Raw genomic sequence first — 26917 nt, 5'->3', positions numbered from 1 at the left:
AAGTTAGTTCAACCATTCCCCGTGAAATTGGGGGCTGCTCTCAGTTTAGCCAGAAAAAGCAGAAATACAGCCCATAACAGCAGCTTTCCTGTTCCCACCAGACTATTAAAATTATTCTCATGTACACCTCATTGTAAACGTGGAAGGAGAAGCTGGCAGTATAGCACTGGGCAGATCCCCAGGGCACATTATGATGAAAGCCACTCAGTAATAATGAGTCAGGTTTTCCATTGTGCAAAATGCAAATGTAGCAAACTCGGCGTGCCACAGCCTAATTGTTGGTAGAGGATAATGGACACTAGTTAATGGACAGCCGGTGAAGTGGGTGACTTCAGTGTGGCATGATGCTTAGCCACAAGGATCTCATTTTGGGTCACATCTATCTGTATGCATATAAGGGCATATAACTGGCATGGTGTTCCTAGGATGAGCCTGCCAGGACTGGCACTCTGGAACTTGGTTGAGGGTTTTGTGTCACATTGCTTCATGAACATCACTGTCTGCCTCCATGTTCACTTCTTGTGCATCTGCAAATAAACAGATCGCAAACTTCTCTATTCTTCTTTTCTCCAAAGGTTATACAACTTGCAAAGGCGATGCTAAACTAAGGGGGAAATGTGAAGAGGCACGTATGGGAAATTCATTTCAGTTTCTACATGGACAGAATTTGCCCCATTCACACTTCCCAGATGTGAATACAAGTGCAATCTACAGTCAAATCCCATACATCCCTGAGCTTGCAATGCTGTCTTTGGGTCATATGCATCTGAAACAATGTACACATTAGAAAAATATGCACAAATGCAGACTTGTTAAAAAGCATGCACAAAGATGCTTTAATCAACAGGAACAAGACAGCATACAGTTCAATGCACACAGGTTTGCTCTGAAGGAAGCACTCAAATTCACACCTAAGGAAATAAGCAGCAGTAGCAGCTCACATTTTGACATGAACATGAGCTGGACCAAGCTTTGAAATGGATCTTGGAGAATCTCAGCGAGTTCAAGAGAGTTTATAATGTCCACATTCCTAAAAGGAAAACGACATAACTGGGGCCATATATTGGTAGGTGGGATCTATACGTGCTGTTCCACAATGCTTAAAGATAATCAAGGATTTCATTTGGTCTTCATTTGAAAATTAATGGATCTGATTCATGTCTCCCTGCTTAATGTATAGATTGGAATACAGTTATCCTTCCAATCCTGCTTTGTTCCACATTTTCAGCTTTGAAAGATATACCAAAATGCATACTAATCTACTCATTTTTCCATAAAGTGTTCATGAAATGCATGCAGATTTTCTCCTCTTGATGGGGGTTTCATGTAGATTCTGGTTGGCTTCAAGCTCTGGCAGAATTCTGTACTCATTCAAGCTTCATTTCTGGGAAATACTCTGTTTTTCCTCTGCTACTTGGATATCAGGGCCAGTATCGGTCCCTGTTGTCTGAAAAAGTTGTGGTTTATCTATTGAATGTCAGGTCAGCCAATTTAAGAGACAATCCCCATCTCACTGGAATCAGTGACAGAGTTTCCATTAGTGTTCAGGGATCTGGATTACACCATTTATTGTTCTCTTGTGTAACTTGCTTTATTCAGAGTGTTGTCTATGCATGCAGTCACTGGATTTGGTTTGAAATTGCAGCATGGCAATAGCCTGTGTAGAAAGAGGGCATCTCTCATCTCACAGTAAAAGATGATGCTCATCGCACAGTAAAAATATGTTTAAATCCAATTTTTCTTCTCACGCTGGTTCCTTCAGCCTCATTCTTATTTCCTATGTTCTGTCAGTCTGCTTAGCAAATGTGTGCAGTTCCAGGAGCCAAAGACTGAAAACCATAAAAATACAAATCAGTACATGCAAAACACTTTTTGTCTTCCTCTAGAGTGCATTTTTAGCTATTGCATCTTATTGACTTAGGAAATGGAAATCAAAGCTGTTGCTGAACCCACTGCAAAACCTTGACGGGGACTTTGCAGTAGCACAGAGGAGAATATTGGCTCCTTTGTAACTATTTCTGAGGTCAGTTATTTCTGAAGGCAGTTAAATGGGACCCTGTAGGCTTCAAAGGAGAGGGGAGAAATTTGTTTGGTTCACATTTTACTTTTGCACTTTTGAACAAATGCGTGAACTGAAATGCAGTTATTTTTTCAAATGTGCTCTTTTCCAGATTCTAAATCCAAGGCAGTTTACATGGTGTCTTCCCCCTTCTCCATTTTATCCTCACAATGGACAAGTGCAGTAGGTTAGGCTGAGAAACAGTGACTGACCCAAAGTCACCCTGTGAGCTTTGTGGCCAAGTGGGGGCTATGTAACCCCTTCACCACAATGGTTCTAACCAAAAGCATTATAGTAGAAAAATTGATTGCAACAACTCTATAACCTAGACAGACTTGGTTGCAAAAATACATATTAACAGACATGCACTCAAAATTGTGTTTAAGTTTTCACAAAAAGGTATTTTAAAAAATATAATCTAAGTTTGGAAAGCTCTAAATTTAGGATTGGGAACATTCAGGATAAGCCAAATTTAAGATTGGGAAACTGAAAGAAACTGAAATTGGCAAGTGTGACCACCTCTGTAGCATGGTTGACCGATTCCTTTGTTAGAGAGATTTGATAGGTAATTGTCTGGTGTGGTCACTGATGTTTTATCAATGGGAACTAGTGATTAGGGGAGGGTTGAAAACCCCATTATGTGAGTTATCCATCAGACTGGGGAAAATACCTGTCCAGCTGAAGGCAGGGAGCAGAGGTTGCTTGTGCACTTTTACATTTTGATCTTTGGAATGGATAGAGTATGGACAGTGAGGACTTTCACCCAGAGCTGCACTTTTTTAAGCCGCAAGGTCTGCGTCCAGTGTCTGTTGCATGTTGCACAGATGCTGCCACTCGCAGGATGGTGAATCTTTGTCTATTCATAAATTAACAAGGCTAAATCACTCCAAAGGATGTACAAATAGCATCCCAAATACCAAGTCTGCACATGTGTCCTCAGAAATAAGCATGAGCAACATACCTACTCACAAGTAAGTCTCAGATGTAAGCAGGGAATGCCTCTGTGGGGCTGCCTCAGAAGTAAGAAGAATCACTTGGCAGTTTCCTTTGAAAGCTCCATCCATTTTCTCAGCAGGGAAAAGTTCTTATTAATAACCTGATTCTGGGAAAAGGGAGAGTTTGAAGGGTCTAGGTAAGAAGCTGGCAGGTAGATCAGATGCATTGTCAGACATTAGGACCCATATATGCATAGAATTTTGTTACATTCATTGATATGTATAGTTGCAAGTTTAGACATAGTTACTATGGTGAGATAGATGATGACTTTGGGCCAGTCACTGCTGCGCAGCCTAACCTACCTCACAGGGTTGTTGTGAAGATAACAGGGAAAAGAGGAGAATCGTCTATACCACCATTGCTCCTTGGAGGATAAAGTAGGATCTATCTTACCTACCTTGTAGAAATAAGTAGGGTCTGTGAATGAATGAACCAACTATGAATGAATATCATGAATGAACCAACTATGTTGCCACCTTGGACAGGTGCCCATGTTGCTCTATAGGGCATCATCTGCCACAGAGGAATGTCCAATATGGATTAGCCAAACTGCATGTTATTGTGCCCCATCACAATTTATTAAAGCATTTCCTTAAAGCAAACACAGCATAATGCAAGCCACATATATAGCAGCTGCAGCCCTCCATGCAGATCTGGAACTCAGGGCAGGGAAAGAGTCTGAGGGCCCTCCCCTGGGCAAGACACTCAATCCAGGCATGTACGCTCTAAAGTAACAACTGGGGACAGGAGCTATAGCTGTCAAGTAATGTGTGGGTTGGTCATGAAAGTTTAAGTCCGCTGTATTATGTTTGCATATCCATATAGACAGGTTGGTTGTACTATGTACAGAATATTTTTACAGGTTTATCCTGCTTCCTTCCATATGTATACCAAGTCCACACCTGTTCTCCCTCTTCTGTTAACACACCTTGCATTCTTATAGTACTTTTTAAAAATAAGAGCCATGTTCTTGGCCATCAACCTTTATTTCATGGAATGGGGCTTTTCTGCAGCCTTGAGTCTGTCCCCACTCTGCCCATTGAACTATCATCCATAAGCTAAACTCCTGTATGTTCTACTCTTCTGAATTAATGGTGGTTGAGCTTCTTTATAACTATCCTCTGTCACCTGATCAGCCTTAGGGGAAGCTTATTTGGTATTCTTGCAATTTCATTGGCTTAATCATTAAAAGAAGAGCATCAGCAAAATGTGTATTGAGCTGCGAACCACTTAAAGGCTAAGTGCAACCTATGAAAGTCAACATATGGCTTGTCATCCTTAGTTTGGCTGTCTTTTGGATCTCGGTGTGAGAGTGTGAATTTAACCCTGCTCATAGCCAAGCAGTATTTATTTAGCATCTGTTTTATTTGCTTAGAAGCAGGGCTGTGAAAATTAAAAGAAAACAAATATCACTGCACTTCCAGTAAGTGTCCATATGGATATTATGGAAGCTTCATTTCAAGTATGTTCGGTTAGCATGGGTTGCACTCCGGAAAAACCTTTCCTTATACAGAACAGCTGCATCAGTTTTGCCCACCTTGATGCCTTCCGTACATGATATGCTACAATCCCCTTCCGAGCTGGCCATGCTGGCTGGGGATGATGTGATGTGTATTGCTGGCAAAGGCTGATCTTTTTATTTCACTTGAGGCATCACATGTTGGAACTGCTGCTTTTCATCCCTGAGGTTGCAGTGCTGTGTGAGTGAGAGGCTAGAAAACCAGGTCATGGAAGGAGAGCCACTTTATGCCAAGCCAAACTCTTTCTGCATCTAACCCAATACTGTCTGCTCTGACTGACAGTGGCTCCCCAGGGGCACAGATATATTTTGGTTTTTTTCAAATCACCGCTGATCCCTTTCTTTTAACTGTTGATACTGGAGGTAGGGGAAAAATTGGAAATGGCAGATATGTAACCTAGGAATCTCTGGTGCACTACCTTTGAGCTATGGTGGTCCATCCCTAGTATGCTTGATCTTGTCCTGTGGCTCAAAGCTGCTGTAGCCATTCTCTGACTATTTCTTCCCAACCTTTCTGGGAAAATCAGTCTCTCAATGGTAGAGCACTTGCTTTGTATGCAGACGGTTATCAGCTGAAATTCCCAGCATAATGGGCTGGTTGGACCTGCATTCCAAAACTCCAGGCAGCCTTTGGGAGAAAGGGCTTGGGCAGGGCTCCTGAAGGTTCCTCCCCGCATCTCTATCCACCATCATTTCTGCATCCTCTTGCTCCAATATGGCCAGTGTGCAGGAAGAGCAGCACAGTGCTGTCCCTGGTGTCTGGAGTTGTCCCTTCAGAGGGCATGTCAAGGTTGCTGAGGGCTGTCCCTGGAGTGACCAGTGCTCACCCAATTCTGAGCTCCACTTGGGCTGCTGCTGCACCCTTGAGCCTGGGCACATGCCATCCAGAACCTGAAGCTTTTTTCCTTCTTTAACTGAACACAGGAGAAAGCAACACTGACAGAGCTGTCCATTCCTGCCTTATGGCCTGGCAGTTCCTCACCCTTCTGTTATATTGCTCATGGTTGGTGTTGTGTGAGTGGAGATGCCTTGGTACAATGGCTCAGTCCTGAGCTCTGTGATTTCAAAATGTGTTTTAAATGTCCATTGCCTTGAGGGGCTTTTTCAAAGAGCTGCACGAAGTGTCTTGTATGCTGCTTTGTTTTTGCAAACTCCTCCACTTTTCCTCTCTCAACAATGATTCTCTCTCTCTCTTTCTCTCTTCCCACACCCCGTGTGTGTGTGTGCGCACACACGGTAATTTTAAATTATCAGTCCCTTAGTACTGGAAGGTGAGGTTGAGGCTGAGTAATTGGATGCCAAGAGGCAAAAGTCTCTGACAGAAGAGAATTGATTGAAGCTTTTCACTGGAACACTTGCAAAAATCAATGCCTGTTCCCTAGATTGCATGAGTGTGTTTACTGTATTCAGCAGCTAACATTAAAAGTGAATTCCAGCAACTGCAATTACAGCTTTCTGCTTCCCTCCCTCCTCCCCCTCCCCTAGCCTTTCCTCTGCTTGGCTTTCGTTTCGTCTTGCTTTGGAGCCTAAGGCAAAGCTAATGCAGTCAAACTGAAAGCGGCTTTATAAATTGCAACTCACCCCTTTCCCTTTCCCTGGGGACCCTCTTTTTCTTGAGCACTGTCAAACTTGATTCAGCTCAGAGGCATGGAGCTGCCTTGCCGAGGAGATTTCAGGGCTCAGTGCTGAGGCTGGAGTGTGGCTCAGTAGCCAGGCACACGGCCAGCCTATGTTAATCCTAATGCTCCCTGATATCACCATTTGATTTCCTAGTGCCTGATGGCAGAAATTTTAAATGCAGTTGAGAGATGCTTCTGGGATACTGAGACTGTTTATTTATCTTATTCAGGGGAAGGTGTCCATGTACTCTGGGACATGACCAAATCTGTGGGATGGATAGCGTAGGACCCTGATTCATAGCTGCTACTTCTCCACTTCCAGGTAAAGAAGGTGCCCCTTGATGCAAAGATTTGAAAACGATGCACACTGCCCTGTTTGAAGTAGCCATATGTGCCAATTTCACTGCTGGATGGATGATGAAACAGATGTTTGTGCCTAGTTCATACATGGTGCATGCAACTCATGTCCATGTTACCTGAAGGAGCGCTTACATCCATATATGCCCAGTCGCCCCCTGAGATCGGCGGGAGAGGCCCTTCTCCGGGAACCCTCCGTGAAAGCAATTAGGAGGGTGGCTACTCGGAGGAGGGCTTTCTCTGTGGTGGTGCCTAAGTTATGGAATGCGCTCCCCAGAGAGGTCCGTCTGGCGCGGTCGTTGTTTTTCGGCGCCAGGCGAAGACCTTTTTATTTAAGCGGCGTTTTAAATGTTAATATTATTGAATTTTATCTGGCCAGGGTGGCTTATTTTATATTGTATTTTTGTATTTTTAAGCTAATGTTTATATTTTTTAATTTAAGATTATAATTATTTTAATTTATTGTTGTAAGCCGCCCCGAGGCTTCGGCGAATGGGGCGGCATAAAAATGTTTTAATAAATAAATAAATAATATACATTTCATTTGTAATCTATGAAATGGCTTTCAGGTTATACATTGCTGCATTTATTTTGGGGGAGTGATTCAGGCCCTTCCCTTTGAAAATCAGTAGGCAGGCCTGACTACGGGCTTTGGGGAGCTCTGAGCAGGATGCCTCACAGAATTATTTGCCTCCATGTGCCATGTTGTACTCGTAGCATCACTGCTGCATTCGTCAACTTCCTCTTCACAGGCATGAGTGGGTAGGCTTATGCAGGTGCTGTAATGGACCTGGAGCATTATGGGAGATAAAAGATGGCAGCCCCCAGTTCTGCCTAACACAGAAATTATTGGCCACTATTTAACTTTGCCTGTGTTGGGCCCCTTGTTTTGTTTTTAAAATTGTCTGAAGCTTGATATGAGATGGTGTTTGGCAGATAGTCTGTGGGGAAGCAGATGTCTGAAACATGTATACTTCCGACTTGAACTGACCCTACTGTGTTGGACAATTCCCAACATACCCATCCACCATGAGTAGAAGATGCAGGGGATACTTGAAAAGGAAAAAAGTCAGTGGATGGGTGTGAATGCTTCACCTCCCTGATAATGTTCCCCATCAAGGCACTTTTATCTTCATTATTTTTCCAACAGCCAGGCTACAAAACCCAGGCAGTCAGAATGAATGCAGCAATTAGCTTCTTCTAATCAGACTTTGGGAAATTTTTGTAAAGCTCTAATTCATGGGAGGATTCTATTACTTGTGTCCTAGAAAAAGAGGGGTCAAGAAGCTTTCATTTTTTAAAATCCAGCAAAGGTTGTAAGAACGGTCGTTAGCACATTATGCCTGTCCCTTACTTGAAAAGCATATTACAAATGGGTGCAATCAAGAGATGAGCATAGGACTTTTATTACAGTTTATGCACCAAAATGATGGTGAGTCACAGAGAAAAGGGCTGGCTAGTGGCTTGCATGTAGATTAAGGTGCCGGTCCATTCCCAGGGGCATTTACTGGGGAGTATGCCCCACTTAACATTACAGCACTTATCCTGAAGTCAAGAATATCTGCTCAAATGTAAGCAGCACAGGCTTCCACACTCTGAGCTGGCGGTGATGAACCAAGAAAGAGATATTGGGATTGTGGTGGACACTGCAGTGAAAATGCCAGTTCAGTATGTGGTTGCACATCAAAGGGGATATTCTAGATTTGGAAAAGTTACAGAAAAATGCAACTAGGATGATCAAGGCGCTGGCACAACTCCACTATGAAGAGCATCACCATGCCTGGGACTGTTCAGCTTTTAAGAAGGGTGAGTACAAAGAAACATGATAGAAAAATACAACCCTTTTTATTTTCCCAAAGTTTTAAGACCTGGTTGTTTAAATTGGGATTTTATTGTTAGTGGAATTTTTAGGACGCTGTGTTTTATTTTACATTTTGTATTGTTAAACCATCCTGAGACTTCAGTAATGGGATGGTCTAGAAAAGTTTTAAATAAGTAAGTAAATAAATAAATGCAAACAAAAGTATGCATGGTGAGAAGAAAGTGAATAGGGAGACCTTTTATATTCTCAGTCATAATGTTCGAATCTGGGATCATCTAATGTAGCTGGATGCTTAGAAATGCAGGATAGATAAAAGAAAGTACTTTTCCACACGGTGTGTAGGGGAACTCTAAAATTTGCTACTGCAGGATATACTGATATCCACCAATATGGATTAGACAAATCCATGGAGGACTGGGCTATTACTGGTTACTTTTCAGGATGGTTCTATAAGAAATGTATTGAAAATTCTCTGAGAAATGTGAGTGGGGGGGGGGGCGGGTGTTACCGCACATATGGATTTCCCATGAGAGGCTAGCTGATCCTCGGGCAAACAAAATGCTGGTCTTGTCAGCCCTTTGGTCTGATTCAGCATGGCTGTCCTTATCCTCTCCCAGAAGTGAACAATAAAAGCCTCGGAAGGATGCTACTGATCAGAAATGTGGGCATTTCCATAAAAGAAAAGGGACTGGACTTGGGTGGGGGCAAATGCAAAACTTCCATGGATGTTGTCTGTCATACAGTCTGGAGGTTCCCAATGCCATTCAGTGTTCTGCCTCCCACACGGAAATGGCAGGTATTGTGGGCCAGAATGGGATGAATACAACAGGGTCCAGCAATGACTGGTGGCTCCAGTGTCTGTGGGGCGGTGGAGCCATTTTGGGATTCAATCTAAACCTTTAAGTCGCTTCCATGGTGCTGAACTTATTTTGGGTATAAGACTCAGAACCAAGGATAACTTCTTACAATTGCAGAATAAAATCCATGGTGAATGTGCCATTCTACTCCACTGGAGCCATTAACCTCCACTGACAGGGTCAAACAATTACCCCTCCCCCCCATGGTCCCAATTTGGATTTTGGACGGAGAGCTGCATTTGCCATCTACTTAGTGAAGCCAACTGTGCGACTGCTAATTGCACAAATGTCATCTTGTCTAGATTGGCCCTGAAAGTCATAAGTAAGGGCATTCAGCAAATTTACCTCTTCGGGAAGCTAGATACAGATGTGACCCAAGAGGCTAAATTTCATTCTACCTCATGCTGTAATATGAGTTACCAATTCTGATTTAAGGCACCTTTGTTGGTGGTAATGGTAATTTGGAAAGGTCACAGCTTGACTCTAATATTGCTTAGCTTACAAGCAAAATAAAAATCAATCTGAAGATTGCTGGTGGTGAACTACCAGTATACATTCATGCTGAATTTCTGCTCCGGCTGAATCAATTCTGTATGAAATCCTTCTCTTTCAAGGAAGGATAGGGTCACTTTCTCATTAGCTTTCTCTCCTAGTCTGTCTGCTAATTCAAGTGTAGTTTATTTTGTGTGTGCAGTACTTGGAGTCCTTTTCTACATTCCCAACCTTCATACCCCACTAACAGTGCAATCCTATAAATCCTACTCAGAAATAATTTCCATTGAATATAGTGACACTTAATTCCATTGGGTATAAGAGGAGGTAAACTAACTAATGAAAACACTTTTTGACACTTAGAAGGAATAGTGCAATTTGTGATCAATTATTGGTCTGTCTTCTACATTTCACTCATGACAAAATCAATGGCAAAACCCTAATCCTACAGAGAATCTGGGCATTGTTTATCTCCTTATTATGATAAACAGTGTATTAACACATATTTGTAGACATCTCAATTCATGTGGAGATTAATTAATTTCATGTGTTTGTGTGTTTAGATGTGCACACACCTGGATCAACTGTAACAAGTATATGAGAATCGGTCAGGTAAATTGTGAACACCATGAAACAAGCTTCAGGGGATGATCAGTAAGAGTTGCACATACCTTTGTGGTACATAGGGTAGCAACTGGGCATCTGGTGTCAGGTTCAAACAAGTGGTATGCCATGCATATATCAATCCAAGGAAAAGAAAACTTGCCTGATCTGAAGAGACATCCCACGTAGTTGCCCAAAACAGGCCAAAGATAAGTGTATTGCTTGATAGTCACTTTTGGTCCTGGCTAGAGCATGGCTGGCTGGGACTGTTCCCACCATCTAAAATATATTGGATTGCACCTACATTTTGCAGCTCTCTGACAAGTTGTGAAGGATGCCAGAGACTGTCTTGCCCGCTCTACTCTTCAGAGAGCATTTTTCTATTAGATGGACCCCCTGAGACTGGTGCCCAGGCTAAAGGATAAGAGGACAGTGGATCAATAATCTCTCTCCTACCTGCCACACTCAACATACCCCTTTTCTCCCTTTGCAAGGTCATAACTCACACTGTAGAGCTTTGTACCATGGCTGGGAGGAACCGGTGAATGTCCACAGTGAATGTTGCAGGGGATTCTCTGAGATAGGAGTTTTTTCTCCTGTCTTGGAAGGTGAGAGTCACTGCATCTGCTGGTCTCCAGCTATTGATGCCATCTAGCTATTATAGGATTTCTCTCTTGGTATCTGCCAATCAATAGGATGGTGGGGATGGCCAAGAATTAACCTGGCTTTCTTCTGTTGCTAATAATCACAATAATAAAATGCGTGAAGTTGCTTGGAGGAATTCAAGCTGTAGCAGTTGCCATATAAATGACATGGGAGAGTTAGGGAAGGGGTAGCAATCAGGAGTGACAAGGATCGAGACAAACAATGTTTTCTGGGGTTTGGGTTGGTTATGGAGCTAAAAGGTAGGTTTGTAAATCTGGAGAGGGAGTATAATGAAAGCTTTGCCATCTGTGTTCAATAAACCTTTCTAAGCCTGGAAGACATTTGCTTTCTCGAGATCCTAGAGATGCTAAATTTGCTCTGTGGGGGATCTGATCAGAAAGGGCTTTTTCACAGTCACTTTCTCTCTGCTTGGTTAACTCTATTGATGAAAAGTGGTGAAATTCTTTTCATAAAACATTTAAAATACTGTTGACATTAAAATCCCCAAACTAAGAGTAGGTGTTAAAACAGTATCATACAGTTCTTGGGTACAAAAATGTTCTTCACGGATATTTGAGGGAAAGTAATTCTGAAGGAAAGGACTGTATTCTACCAATGACTTTCAGAGGGTCTTCTTTGCTGTTTCATGCTCAGGCCATGTTTTCAAGGCTAAATATTTAGGGAATCATAGAATAATAGAGTTGGAAGGGGCCATGAAGGCCATTGAGTCCAACCTCTTGCTGTTGCAAGATACCACATTACACCATCCCACTCAGATGGCTCTCCAGTATCTTTTTGAATGACTCTAGTGTAGGAGAGCCCACCACCATTCTAGGCAGCTGGTTCCACTGTCGTATTGCTCTGACAGTGAAGAAGCTTTTCCTGATGTCCAGCCTGAATCTGGGTTGTCGCAACTTGAATTGATTAGTCTGTGACCTACACTCTAGTATGAGCAAGAAGAGATCTTGACCGGTCTCTTTGTGACAGCCTTTGAGGTGCTTCTAGAGGGATATCATGCCCTCCCTCATTCGTCTCTTCTCAAGGCTGAACATGCCCAGTTCCTTCAGATGAGATGATCTTGTATCTTTTGAATCCACTCTTCTGTGCTTGCAAACCTGCCTGAGCACAAGTAGACTTTGCCCTGGTATCTCCTGCCACTGCCACTAGCATGTACAAAGAGCTATGTGTTGCTGCAGGCTTGGCAGGATTGGATTGTCCCATTAGTCTTCATGCATAAAAAATTACATCCACGAAATTGCAGTCGTGTGTTTTTGCAAAGCCTTTATAATTAGGTCAGCAATCAAATCATGATTTTTTAAAAATGTTGCTATTGTGAAATGCTATAATCAGTGCATACTTTATAAACATATAAGATGTCCTGCAGTCAGTAGAAAACCACTTTGTTCACTACTTTGAATAATGCACAATACCCATGCTCATGTAATCTAAAAATGGGATTTTTTTTTGTTTTATTTGCAACTGTGTAATTTACTCCCATAAACATTCACTGTAAAAATACTTTGCAGTAATAAACTATTTATGCTTTTGCTTTGAAGTGCTTAGGTTTTGAAAATGATGTTATACTGTTTGGGGTTTTATAAATGATACACTACTTAATAACCTTAACTCTTTGCAGCTTTTATTCCACCCGCTCCGCCCTGTGTTTAATTCTTACCCTGGCTGGCTTTTGCCTTTAGGGACCACATGCCATATCACCCTATGAAGAGAACCTTCCTATGTTGGTGTTCCACATAAGAACTGACAAGCTTACTGGAGACTAGGGATGACAGCTGCAACACGTACCTGAGGTGGGCAGTTTGAAACCTAAACTGACATTTCTCCACAGTGATCTTGATGTAGCTTTTCTTCAGAACGTTGTGGAAAATTTCAATGGCACTTCCAAGCTGCCTGACCCTCTTGGAGCTTTATAAAGGGGAGGTGTAGGGTAGAGATCAGCAGTGGGTCTCACCAAGGTTCTTGGGTACTGGTAGCCATCCAAGGATTCTGGTATGATCCTGACTCTAACTCATAGAGTCTAACACAGCTGATAATTAATGGGTATATTGACTTATTTTCATCATACTTGAGCTATCTAGAACTGGAAGGGGTATGTTGTTCAGTTCAGCATTCCCATAACCAGTTTATGGAGATGGAGTTTGAAAGGCAGAAAGTTCTGCTGCTGACCAGAAAAGGGGAGAAGGCCAAGCTGACCATATTTATATTCTAGAGCTGGACAATGCAAAGGCTCCATACAGCTTTCTGGTGATCACAGAGCTGACCTGGCGCATCTTGCCGCTGTTGGATGCACAGATTGCTTAGGCTGGGGCCAGAGTACCAGTAGTAATCAGTAGTACTCCAGTAGTTTGAAAGGCTTGGCCTCAGACTATAAGGAGGCCTGAATAAGCATCTTGTTTTACGTAACAAATAACATGAAGAGGTCCCATTCTCAATCCTGACTGAAAATAGGAGTGTCTTTTCTCCTAAAATGTTCATGTACTTCCAGACTTGCAGTTATGTTTGCAAAATGTGTACTGGCACAATTTTCCCAAGAAGCCTAACTTTTGAATCACACACACTTAGATAATTGGGGAAATTTGCACACATTTTGGAAATGACACAAACTGAGGGAATTCTGTACAATTTTCATGTTTAGTAGCATGTTTGTTTGTTTGTTTGTTGTTCTCACTTTTTACATGAATTTAGAACACTGATTTTGGTATGAGTACATACTGGAGGAGATGAGCAGAGAGGGCAAATTTAACCATCACTCATTCACCAATTCCTACTGCAAATTTACTTTCCGGAGTCCCTGATACCCATAATGTACTACTTCTTTACTCTGTTTTGTGTGTGTGTATGTAGTTTGAAGTCTGTTTAGGTTACTCATGTATCCTAGATTTGTAGAACTGTTAGTTCTCACTTTGAAAGCATCCTGTAGTTGAAAGGTTATGCAGTACAATTCAAGTGTTAAAGAATTTTAATGTTAAATATTAAATAATAAGGGAATTTCATCCAGACAGCAGACAGAGAGGTCACTTAGACACAGGCAATCATAAGATGTGAGGTATTATATAGTATTGAAATAACAGTAATTCTTTCACATTTACACACGCACATACAGACACAAGCATGTGCAAATTGTATTTTATGCTGACATACAGTATATCCTATTTTATAGGTTTTTTTTGTCGGGGGCTGAGAGTGAGGCATAAATGGACACTGTGTGTGTGTATATATATAGTAATTGTTTTTATTATTGAAATGTATATTAAATATTATTATTTAGTCTATACTGCAGAATCTCATGCCAGAAAATCCCATTGAAGAGATCTGGAAACACTTGCATTACTTTGAACAACATTACTTTCACACACACATCACCCCAGTAGCATGTGGAACAGCTCCCAATTTCTTCCTCTCTTTCCACTGGAATGCAGAAGCCTCTGGGTGACAACAGCCCAAAATCTCCATGGGCGCTAGTCTCACTTCCTCAGATAGTGTTCCTAAAACACTCATGTATTTCCAAACTTGCAGTTATGTTTGCAAAATCTGTACTTGCACAATTTTCTGGAGAGTTCTACTTGTTCAATGAAATGCAAGTAAAGCCCCACTTCTGGTCTTGCCATTCAAGCAAGCAAGGATTGGCAGTGACACTTGGAGCTGTTGTTCATGCCCTTGTGCCCTTCACATGCGGTTATGTTTTCAGACAAAGTGGAAACAGGCCTCTTATCAGAAACCAACTCAGACAGTGAAGCACAAATTATAGATGGAGAAATGGTCACCCAGAGACTTCTGCAGTACAATGGAAAAGGAGGGAAGAAATTGAGATTCTTGCATATGTTACAGGGTTGAGATATATATAGATATATGGAATATTGTGCAAAGCACTGCAAGCTTTTCCAGATCTCTGGTATGGAATTCTGCAATATGCATTAGATAGATTGATTAAATATATATACACACACACAGCATCCCCCCACAAGAAGTACAAAAGAGAATACACATCAGTATAAAATCCAGTTTGCACAGAATACACAGCCTATTGCCCCTTACATGAGTTTACATGTCCCACTTGGGATTAGCACCTGAACAGAGCTTAGATATTCAGAGGAGTTCTACTGGGAAACAAATGAGTTTTCTTACCAATAATGCACAGAAAATATTGCTGTTTTCTGCACCTTCTTTTACTTGTGTTGATCTAACTTTTCTGTTTCTTTGCTACAAATAATTCACATGATGGACTGGGTCTATGAGAAAATGTTTTAGTTCATTTTTATCAGGACTTATCCAGTTTGTATCCTACAGACCAAACATGGATTTGAATGCAGTCTGCAGTCATTGTCCGTACGTTTCCAAGCTTAAAATGTGATTCATGGACTCAAAGAAATATGTTCAACAGCATGTGTACATTTGAAACCATCATATTAAAAAATGGCTTACTATTGAAATATTCACACTTTAACTACACTTCAAGCAATGGGAGAAGAATGTGTGCATTTCACACAACTGATGTATACATTTGGGAAAATACACACAAATGTTGATCTAAAAAGAAAAAAAATGAAGCTCACAATCTAATATGGACTCACCCTTCAAGATGGAATTCAGAGAATTTTCAGGAAGTGGGAGGTTTTGCTAATTCACACTTTCCTAGAGGTAAACCAACCTGGATGCCTTATCTTTCAATCCCATGATCCCCAAGAAGACTTAATCTGAACTTTAGATATCACCAATAAGTACAAATGTAAGCAACCTTTCACAGCCAATCACACACACAAATTAAACATATAAGATATGAGAAGATCTCTTAGGTCCTCAACAAATCATGCACAAATGGAAGGTTCATTGACAGACTCTAAAAAGGTGGAGCATATGAACAACTTAACTCGGCGTTTATAGTTTGACTTCACAGCTCTGAAGGCTAAATTCCATTAAAGCCTGTGTGTGCACATGTAATTCATTTTATATACTAGTGTCTGTCCCCCAAAAGCCAATATCTCTAAGCAGCCTTGATATCCCATTTTTTAATATTAATTTATCTTGGAGTGTTTGACACGAACAGTGTTTGACAGAGGGAATTTTATCCCAAATATCTCTGCACACCACCGGCACTATCCCATTTCTATGCATTGCCCAACATTTGTACAGGGAACCCTTAAGGGATATGTGCATGCCCAGGGTATTCTTCCAAACTCCCACCACTGTATTCTGCAGCAGCAAAACCATGATGAATACTATAGTTAGTTACAATGGAAATCAGGAAGATACATGATGTGGCGTTATTTGAACTGTAAAGTGCAGCTTCACAGCCTTCCACGTTTCTGGGCTGGTTTTGGATTTGCATCACTTTTAATGCAATATAAACATTTCTTAAATGCATTCGATTTTAGTTCTTAATTGCCAAGTGTGCTTTATGGGTTTCCACTCAGCTAACCATATAATATTACTAGGGAGGAAGTTGTTTTGGTCCCCCTCACACCCCTGAAATGGGCATCCAGAGGCTTCCCTAGTGGCCTGATCCTGATTGATACAGTGTTGATGGATGGAGTTTGCAAGTTTTGGGGGTCTTAAATGCCCATTCATTCACAGATGCTAAAAAAAACAGCTGCAATACCTCCCCTCATACTCTTGTTCCTCAAACTGCAGATGGCTAGAATTGAGACCCACTTGAGGTAAGTTGCATTTCACATACAAACTAGGTGGATGAACAGTCTGCCAATTTATATCATTTCCTCACATTATCTAAAAATGTGATTGTATGCATGTTTAGACAGAAAAATGTGATGGCATTCTCAAGTCAGCCATGATTTTTTCTATTCAAAATATGCATAGGAGTGTGTCCTAGAAAGCATTCTTACACAGCTGCTTATTGGTTAAACTTTCACCCAAAAGCTACTCAGAACTTTTCTGAATACCAGGTATTAAAAAGCTGAGTGATTAATTTGGAGACAAATACCTTTTACACAACATATTCTGGAGGATATATAAATGATCTATAGAAAGGAGAAGTCATTCACCTTGTAGAAAATACCACATAGTTGTTGGTTTTTGAGGAAGAGGGAAAACCCCAGATGCTCTCCAACCACCAGATGACATTTCCTAGTTTGATTAATATTGATTTCTGCATTGAGTGCATCATCTAAACTGAATCTCCAGCATTGGTAACATATGGACTACAATGCTTTGTTTTGTTTTGAACTTCTGCTTTTTGCCTTACAAGGGACTGATTAGTTCTGTTATGGCTAAAGGCAGATTTGAATAAATGCTGACACTGAGGATTTCAAAAGAAAAACTGTCATTGCTTCTTTGTCCCAGTATACTTTGGTGCAACCTATGATCTTTTTCTTTTTCTTCCAATCTTTGCGGGGCAGGGATGTTAACAGCAAACTTCAGAAAGAATCCTGTAATCATTGAAAGCCATCTTAGCATTTTGTAATTTTAATTAGTCTGAATAAAGGTATTAGAGTCATGTTTGGCTTTTGCTTTAGTTCTAAATGAGCAGCATGGTTGCCTGGATTTATTGCTGTCGTTATTTCTCAGTAACTTTATCAAACTGCTTAGAGTCCATGGAATTGTTAGGGATGCATCAAACTTAACACTGGATGACTCCAGAGCACAGGGAGAAGGAGAAGGGAGAAATAATTATTCACTAGAAAGAGGAAAAAGGTGAACATAAAAACATATGAAAAGCCATGCTAGATCAGACCAAAGGTCCAAACCAGCTGCCCACAGGATCCCTCAAGCAGGATGGGTGCAAGATCTCCTCCTGCCCAAGCTCCTCAACAACTGGTGTATGCAAGGTAGTAGCACATTGCCAGCACGGCTAATAGCCAGTGATAGCCTTCTCCCTCATGAATCCCTTTTTAAAGTCATCCAGTTTGGCATCCATCACCACTTCCCATGGCAGCAAATTCCTAAATGCTGTGTGAAGAAGTACTTCTTTTAACTGTCTAAACCCTCCCACTAATCAGCTTTATGGGATAACCATGAGTTCAAAGGTTATGGGAGAGGGAGAAAAATGTCTCCTTCTCTACTTTCCCCCTGCCATGCCTTATTTGAAATACCTCTATCATGTCTCCTCTTAGTCTCCATTTTTCTAAGCTGAACAGTCCTAGTTGCTGCAGCCACTCCTTATAGGAGAAGCATTCCAGTTCCCCGGTCATTTTTGTTGCCCTGTACTTTTCCCCACTAAATAATCTCCTTTTTCAGGTAAGGTGACCAGAACTGAACACCGGATTCCAAGTGTGGTTGCACCAAATATTTGTATAAGGGAGGTAAGATTTTGGCAGCTCAGTTTTCTATTCCTTTCCTAATTATGCCTAGCATAGACTTTGCCTCCTTCATAGCAGCTGAGCACTGGGCCAGTTTTTCCACCGAGCTGTCTGTCACTGCCCCAAGATCCTTTCCTTGCTCAGTCACTGCTAGTTCAGATCCCATCAGCATATATTTGAAGTTGGGATTTTTTGCCCCAACATGGATTAGCCTACACTTGCTCATGTTGAACTGCATTTGCCATTTTGATACCCATTCTGCCAGCTTGGAGTGATCCCTTTGGACATCCTCACAGTCCCTTTTGGCTTTAGCCACACTAGGATATGACTTTGCATAAATACACACACACACACTAATTTATATGCATGGTTGCAAATGTAAAAATAATTATTCTAATTTAAATAGAAATAAAATGCACTGTATGGTGGAGAATGCAGTACATGGTGAGGAAAATTGTAATCAGGTGACCTGAACATCTGCTGAGTCTAATGTTCAGGTGATGATGACTAATGGACAATTTCAAGTCTCCTCTGCTTTTCTTTGATATGGTTCCTTCTCTTTGAACTGGGCTTGTACCAGGCAGCTGTTCAAAGAGAGAATTCTCTCAAGTACATGGCCACATTTCGTTCACAACAGCCTTCTTTGTATTCATGGGGGAAGGAAGTCTTTTCAAGCAGCACTATTTTCTCCAAAAGGATATTTGACCTTCCTAATGGAACTTCAACTTCAGTGGAATACAACTCCATGCCTTATTATGCTAACTATGATCAAATCCTCCGATTTTGATTTCTCACACTTTCTGTTTTGCTTCCTTTTTATTTCAAAATCTTTTCATTTTGCTTATGAAGAAATGTGTGAATTTTGGTAAATTCTTATTAATAATGAAACTGAATGAAACTGTCACCCATCTGTACTGGCTGAATTCAGTAGGTACAGAAGGCCATGTTATACTTAGGGTTAGCTGTTAAAGATGAGAAGCTTCTTCGAAGAAAAGAAAAAAAAGGTGGAACCCATCAGTCAGCACCACAGAGATGTCTGAAGACACAAAGATTTGAAGCCAGCCTTTTAAGAACTATGCATTCATATCCCTCTGCCTGGATGGATGAATCTGTCACTTTTGTTTTCTCCTATATTAATTTAAAACAAAACAGCACTCTAGTTTTTTCCATCTCATTTATGAATAATTTCACCGATTTCAGTAAGTTTCCATCAAAGAACAAATGATGAAGTTCTCACCCATCCTGAGATCATGCGTTCTACCACGTGCCAGACTGTTCAGCACACACATGCCTCCTTGCTATGTCTATGAAATAATAAAGACCCAGCTTTGAAAATTCTGTCTGACATTGCACAAGAGAGGTAGGCTGAAGCATTCATTTTCAAATAATTGCAGAGATTCAGTATGATTTTGTCTTTCTGCTGTCCCTCCTCTATCGCCTAGTGAGTTATCCTGATTTTTGGCACCCATATTCTTCTTAAATGGCATCACAGCTTTGCTGGGCCCAGGATAAATAGCTTCTGATACTAATTACAGAAACTGGTTTACAGTGATTAAGTGGCTGAGCAAGAAAGGTGCTGGAAAGGTGAAGGCCAAGCATAGGCTGGTTTAGCTGTAATTAGGATGAAAAAGCCACCTTTCCCTTTCTGTCCCTCCCCCCCCCCATACCTTCTCTCTCTCTTACTCTAGGACAGAAGAGGGAGGCAGGAAATGCCATTGCCTTCTTTTGACTCATAGCTGATTTAAATGGAATGAGTTCATTAAATGCAGCATGGGCTTTAAGGATGCAATTATGCTTTAATTATACAGCCCACTGTTCATGGCGGCATGACAATTTCCCCGCTTGCATTCAGAGGAGGCTTCTGTGCTTCCTTTTGCTGCACCAGCTTCCTCATACAGAGGCATTATCCTGAGTTAAGAATTGAGGTAAACAATGATCCTGTATCCTGCCTAATCTGCCTTCTTTCCTTACTGAGTGCACAAGAAAGAGCTGGATTAATTACTGAGGAGATTAGGGAGGCCTCGGTACCTGATCTTTCTGGGGAGGCAGTACAGGATAATGAAAACAGAGGTGGAGGATAAATGCAAGGGTTAGCAGTCTAGCAAGGTACTCCTTTCCACATTTCCAAACACCTTCAGCAAATCCTCCACGTTTTGGACAAAGTTTCAGTACTCCTTGCAAAACTTGCTTATTTATTTGCCTTGCTCACCAATATGTACTATACAGTCGAATTTAATGGGTTTGGAAGCACAGTGATACTAATTTCCTGTGTTATCTTGGACTGGGTTGATCATCACTAGGATCAAAGTGGGAAGGAGAAAGTGGCATTTGCAGGGGAACAAAATGGTGCAGGAGCAGCCGCTGTCATTGGGGAATTATGGCTTTATTTATTTATATTGCGATTTATATCCTGCCTTTTTCCTACAAAGGGCTCAAGGCAGCTTACAACTCCTCCAACATCTTATCCACACAACAACAACCCTGTGAGGTAGGTTGGGCTGAGAGTTTGTGACTGGCCCAAAGTCACCCAGTTGGCTCCATGGCTGAGCGGGGACTAGAACCCAGATCGTCTGAGTCCCAGTCCCATGCTCTTAACCACTACACCACACTGGCTTTGAACAGGATTTCAGGGAAAGGGAATATTCCCACAAAATGTCTTTCTGGAAAAAGTCCCAGTATTACAGGAATTACTCACTTTAACCTGACAACCAAAACAGAAACTTACTCAACTTATGGAATTCACTGACACATGAAAGCATGGAAGAATCTTTGTTTCTCTTAGGTTTCTCATTTAGTTCAATTCTCCCCAAACTTTTTGGAGTTTCTTCTCCAAGCACACTTTTGTGCACATTTCTTCACATAAGTGCATTTGTGCATGTAAATTTGACTAATATACCCATTTTGTAAGCCACTTTCCTAATATCCTAAGCCATTTTCCTAATATACCTGAACATTATTCCATGAATGTTTTCTTTCTTTGCATAATCTTCCTCCCCCCTCCCCCCACCACCACATACTCATTGGATAACTCTGTTGTAAACTGTACAGGAGTGGGATTTCAAAGGATAACTGAATTTTGGTTTTTGGTTTACCTTTTTGTGATTATTTTGTTGGGTGAGCTGTTTTGCTTTGGTTTAATGTATTTATGGTTTAAATGGTTTATGGTGTTGCTGCTGCCATATCCTGATGTTAATGCTAGATAAACTTTTTATGATATATATTTTTATCTATGTTATAAGGCCATTTCAATATACATTAATTATTTAGTTTTATGCCCTTTCCCCTTCCTTTCTTCTTTTTTCTCTTTTTTCTATTGTTTTATTGTTACCTTATCGATTGATTTTCTATAGTGCTTGCTATAAATGAATTGTTTTGTTACTTCTTCAAATGTTGTTCTTATCTTGTGAGCCTCCCAGAGAGCCTATAATTAATGGGGTGGCATACAAATCAAGTCAATCAATCCATCAATCAATCAATCAAATGTATATATTAAGAGACACGTGCACAAAAATGCCCATGAAATTTCATGTGAATCTAAAAAGAAAAATCTCGGTGCAGGATGCACTGAAGGTAACACTGGAGAAATTCTCCAATTCTGAAACAAACCAACTTTAAATTGGAAAAAATGAGAAACTAAATGAAATTGAAATGGACAGATTCATCTATCCCTGGGAAAAGGTTAGCTTGTGGGCTTCTGTATGGTCACTGGAGAAAACAAGATGCTGGGTTAATTGGAATTTGGTCTGATCCACCAGCGCTCTTCTTACGTTTTCATGAATGATGAAAATGGCACCTCCTAAGAATAGGTGCAAGAACATTGGACATACCCCTTCCCTTAATAAAATATCAGAGAGCTCTGTGGCAATCTTTTTCTTCTAACAGGAAGAGATGCTGAGCTAACAAGCATCTCGGTTCCTCAGAGCTCTCTGGGAATACAAGAGAAAACAATCCCATGCAGGAGAAAAGCAGGAAACACAAATCTCCACCTGTCAACAGATCAATCTGACTTTCTGTTTCTGTGCAGAGCAAGCTCTCTTTCATCTTACATCTACCCTGTTGGGGGTCTGCTGACGCTAATTGCCTGCGAAGACTCCCCCAAGTGTTTTGCTTGGTGAAAATATCTGTGAAATCTCCAAGAGTGACATGGGAGAAGTGACAATCCACACTGCCAATGAACTGCCCAATTCATCATAAATTGATTTCTGCTGGCTGTGGCTTGAGATTTAGTGAGTGTTGGATCCTGCAGTAAAGGAATCGTGAGATACTTGGCCTGGATAGTTAGAACCTGATGCCAGAGTGACACAGGCACAAAACTACACTACAGCAAGCTTTCTGTATGTTTCCCTTCTTTGCTGAGTGTCAGTTACAGGCACCCTCCAGAGGTACTACTTCATATCCCATCATCTCCCCCCAGCACAGCCAATGGTTCTGCCAGGCTGGGCATGATGGCACTTGTAGTCCAACACATACGGAAGGCACCAGATTGTGGGCAAGGCTGATTTATTACATCTGTTTCATGCAGTAAGGCAGAATGTAGGCATTTACGTTTAGGGCAACTGATAAAACTTTTAGAATTAGGCCTTACACAGGCACCTGCAGTGTAGGACTCTGGTCAAAAGAAGAACTGGGCTAGTTTCTAATGTCAAATGTAGTGGGACAGGAAAAAAAATCCAACTATAAAATGAAGATTTGACCCTCAAGTCATCTAAGTCTCTGAGAGAATCCAGAAGGTGGTTTTGTTTGAGAATATGTGCAACAACTCTGCAAGGTAAAGGATGCACTACTCAAGCGCACAGTGTCACTGACTACTTTGTACAGGGCTAGGGAAGTATAAGAAATTCATTCCAGTTTATTTTCGATCAAGATTTACCCAGGTCAAAACCTCCCAGACAGAACATAATGCCATGTGTGATCTTTGGTCAACACCTGTACATTTCCAAGAGTCCAGTGTGATTTATGGAAAACAGCAACAGAATCATTCAACAACTTGCCTTACCATTTTTCAAAATGCATGCAAGTGCACTTCCATCAACAGGGGAATGCCCTATTGTATAACCTGCAAAGGTTTGCAGAAATAATACAAAGGAAAATGTACATGGATTGTCATGCAAAGAGAGAGTTTATAATCTGAAGTGTGCAGGAGAAAGAATGAAATCTCAGTCATCTCAAGGTCATTGCTTCCATGCAGGTCCCAATACAGGATGCAGGAGATCAGATTGCTTAAGGAGGAGTGGTAGACTCTCTTTTGTTGGAGATCTGCAGGAAGAACTGAACAACTCTCTGTTGCTTTTTCTAGCTCTGGATTACCCATTTCAAGCAGAGGATTGGAACTGATGTCCTACAAAGCTCTCTCCAACTTTATGATTCTAAATTCTGAGATTTAGATTTTCAGCAAGTCAGTGCATGAACTATTGAACAATTCCACCCCCACCAACTGAACATCCCTCCACTCTGATTTAATGTTAAAACTTAATTTTGCTGGAATAATGTTGACCCACATCCCAAGTACTGCAAAAATGAACAGGATAATTATTCTGGTTTCTAATGATTCTCAAAAGCAAATCCTAAAGAGAAAGTTGGTATTAACATATAAATGCTTCTTCTGAAAGATTGATGCAACAAGCAATTATGGCCTGGCATCTTTAAATCTAGCAGTATTATCATATAAATGTTTCTTTTGACAATGGATACATCAAACAATTTGGTAGTCATCTTTAAATCTAACTGCTTGAAGCTGTTCTTTGTACTCTCCCAGTAAAATAGGGGAAGTAGACAATAAGTTTAGGACTACTGGACTACTTCAGATGTTTTGGACTACTGGTCCCTTGCCTATTGGCCATGCTGAATGGTACATATAGGAATTGTTTCCCGAATATCTGAAGGGTACAAGGTTACTTACCCTTGTCATAAAAGATAAGATTAAGAAAGAAAGAAAGCTGCTCCAGCTTGTTTATTGTAAGACTGTCCTGAGACCTCAGTAGTGGATGGGATATCAAAGTTTTAAATAGCTAAATAAGGAAGGAAGGAAGGGTAAGTTAAAGGAAGGTGGCAAAAACATAGCCTTTGGACCAACTTGTGTTTGCTTCTTTTTTAAAGACTAGATAGTGGTTTCAATGTTAACTTATAAAGGATTTCCTTTTTTGAAAGCTAACAGAAATGGGATGCGATAAACTTGTTTATCTGTGGGCCCAGGAAGGAACAAATCCATTCTTCTAACACTATCCCTGAGTCATTAAAGAATGCTCCTCTTTTTCAATTACTTGGGATGTTCCTGGAGGGAACTTCTGATCCTTCTGATATCACTACAGACTACCCCTCTGATGGGTTAGCAAACGTCCAGTGAGGATCAGAGGTGCACAATGATCATCTCCTGCAATCAATGGCTAGCACTCTCTGTGTGGTCATATTTAAAGCAGGTGTGATGTGAGCTTTTCTCACCATGGAGCTGAAGTGGTAGAAACATCACAGTTGATGGATTCTGCTTTTTCAAAAGTGGAAACCGCAGAATTGTGAGAATGCTGAATTATAAACATCTTCATTATGTAGTATTTCCGGAGTTTCAGGGATGCACCGTACCTGCACCGAAAAGCCTTTGCATGTGGAAGGTCTCAGAGTTAATTCCTGACATCTCCAGCGTGGAAACCTACTCCTTCCATAATTCAAATTCGTTTAAAGCAGACAAGAATTCCTTGAACATAGTCCATGCTTTACTGTATTGATGGAATTTGTGCATTTTTGGCATTTTTGAATCCTCCTTGACAGCTAACTTTGCACATAAATGAACTTTTAAAAAAGTCAGTCTATAAGCTGCAAATATTCCACTTGACCTGGGAAAGCCAGTTCACTGTGGAAACTGCAGGGTGGACTCTAAGAAATCCAAATTCATTCAGTACCCTTGTGTGTTTCTTCAACCCATATTTTCAGCCCATACAGAAAGTATTAAATCTTCACCTGGCCTCTTTACTCAATAAATGGTGGCACCCAAGTTGTGGTGCTCCAGGTGAAGAGCTTTTCACTCTCCCATGCTTTTTAGTGCTTTAGTAGTGAAATGTAATCGGAAAGGTGATATAAAATAAATAATTGCACTAGATGGATCCAAGCTCTGACATGGTCTAAAGTAGCTTCCTACGATCACTTGGAGCAGAGGGCAAGACTGCTAAAATGGTTTAAAACTGAGGGAGAAAAGTAGTATTGGTTTCTCTGTGGATGCTTGTTTCTTAGGTGAAGCTGATGCAGTACTGATGCTCCATTCCTCAGGTTTTGAATTTCCAGATTTTATACTGACTAGTGTGTAGATGCACAATTTGCCACAGTTTTCAGTTGCTCGAGGACCTTTGTTCATTCCCTCGTTTGTTTTACTGATGAGCCTGTGAGCATTGATAAAACAATGCCAAAAGTGGCAATTTTGATGGGATTATTTAGTGCTTTGTTTGGAGGGATAGAGCATTAACATAAGGAAAAAAGTGTCCCTGTGTTAAGAGTAGATATTGGTATTGTAGGGAGGGCTGCTTTTCCTTCTGACGTTTTGACTACAGATGTAAATGTTGCTGATTTATTTCAAAACAAATTGTTAGAAATGAGCACTTCTCAGAGTCATGCTATTGCTTTGTTGTGGTTATTTAGTATGGGCTGATATATTATTTTGCTGTTAACTCGTTTCAGTGTTTAGTGTTTTTATGACTAGGCTTTAGGATGAATTATTAGGGGATTGACCAGTTATACTATAATGCTGGATTTATGAAGTACGAGATGTTTTGATGAGCCTGTTTAGATGTTGACTCTATGGGTTGGATGCAGAGAAGCATTTAGCAGAATTCCACAGGGAGACAGGGGGGCAATTTCTGCAATTTTTCCTTCCCACTGCAGCCAGTGTGGCTCCTGAAAGTTGTTCAGGGATACTCCAGAGAAGCACAACAGGTGACACCAAGGACTGCCTGGGCAAGAAAGGCTCACCTACTGTATGTATCTCCTTCCCTCAGAAAGGAGCATCTATGAGATCTCAGTATATTCTATGAACAGAAGGATTCCTACTGTCAATGAAACAGCCAATCTCAAACCAATCCTACATTTATATTTCATTGGAATGTGTTGAATTGCTGATGGATTGTTTTGGAATGATACTGTCCTATTTTATTATTATTTTCCTGATTATAACACTGGGCTGCTTTGCATGTTCACCGCAGGCAGAGCTCATTGTGGCTTATTCTAACCATGTTGGGTTGCGACACATGCTGAAAGCCACTCTAATATTCAAACCACGGCAAGCAGTCAATGTGGCTTATGTCATGCGAACCCAATAGGTGCCACCTGTGAGAGTGAAATGGTGCTCACATATAAACCAACAACAGCCCATGTGTGGGTTGTGATGTTCATGCCAACCCAAGTCATTATCTTGGACTGCTTTAAGAATGGTTTACCAAAGAAAAGCATCACAGACATGATGCTATTATAATGCACACGTGCACACATCAGTGTATAACATGGCGTTAGAAGAACTTTCATGTAGTTCCACCTATGCATTTCTTTTGAGTAGTGTTTAGCAGTGTATACATGTGACTTGGCAACATAATATTCAAGAGAGCAAGTACGCAGAAGAAAACATTGTAAAAGCACAGGTAGTCAGTAAATCAGTTCAGTGTAGAGGTTAAGAATCCTGATCAGGAATTCTAGACATCTG

This window comes from Varanus komodoensis, unplaced genomic scaffold (assembly GCF_004798865.1).
Source record: "Varanus komodoensis strain SLA01 unplaced genomic scaffold, ASM479886v1 scaffold1, whole genome shotgun sequence".
Lineage (NCBI taxonomy): Eukaryota > Metazoa > Chordata > Lepidosauria > Squamata > Varanidae > Varanus > Varanus komodoensis.
The sequence above is the reverse complement of the archived record's forward strand: the minus strand, read 5'-3'. Positions refer to the sequence as shown.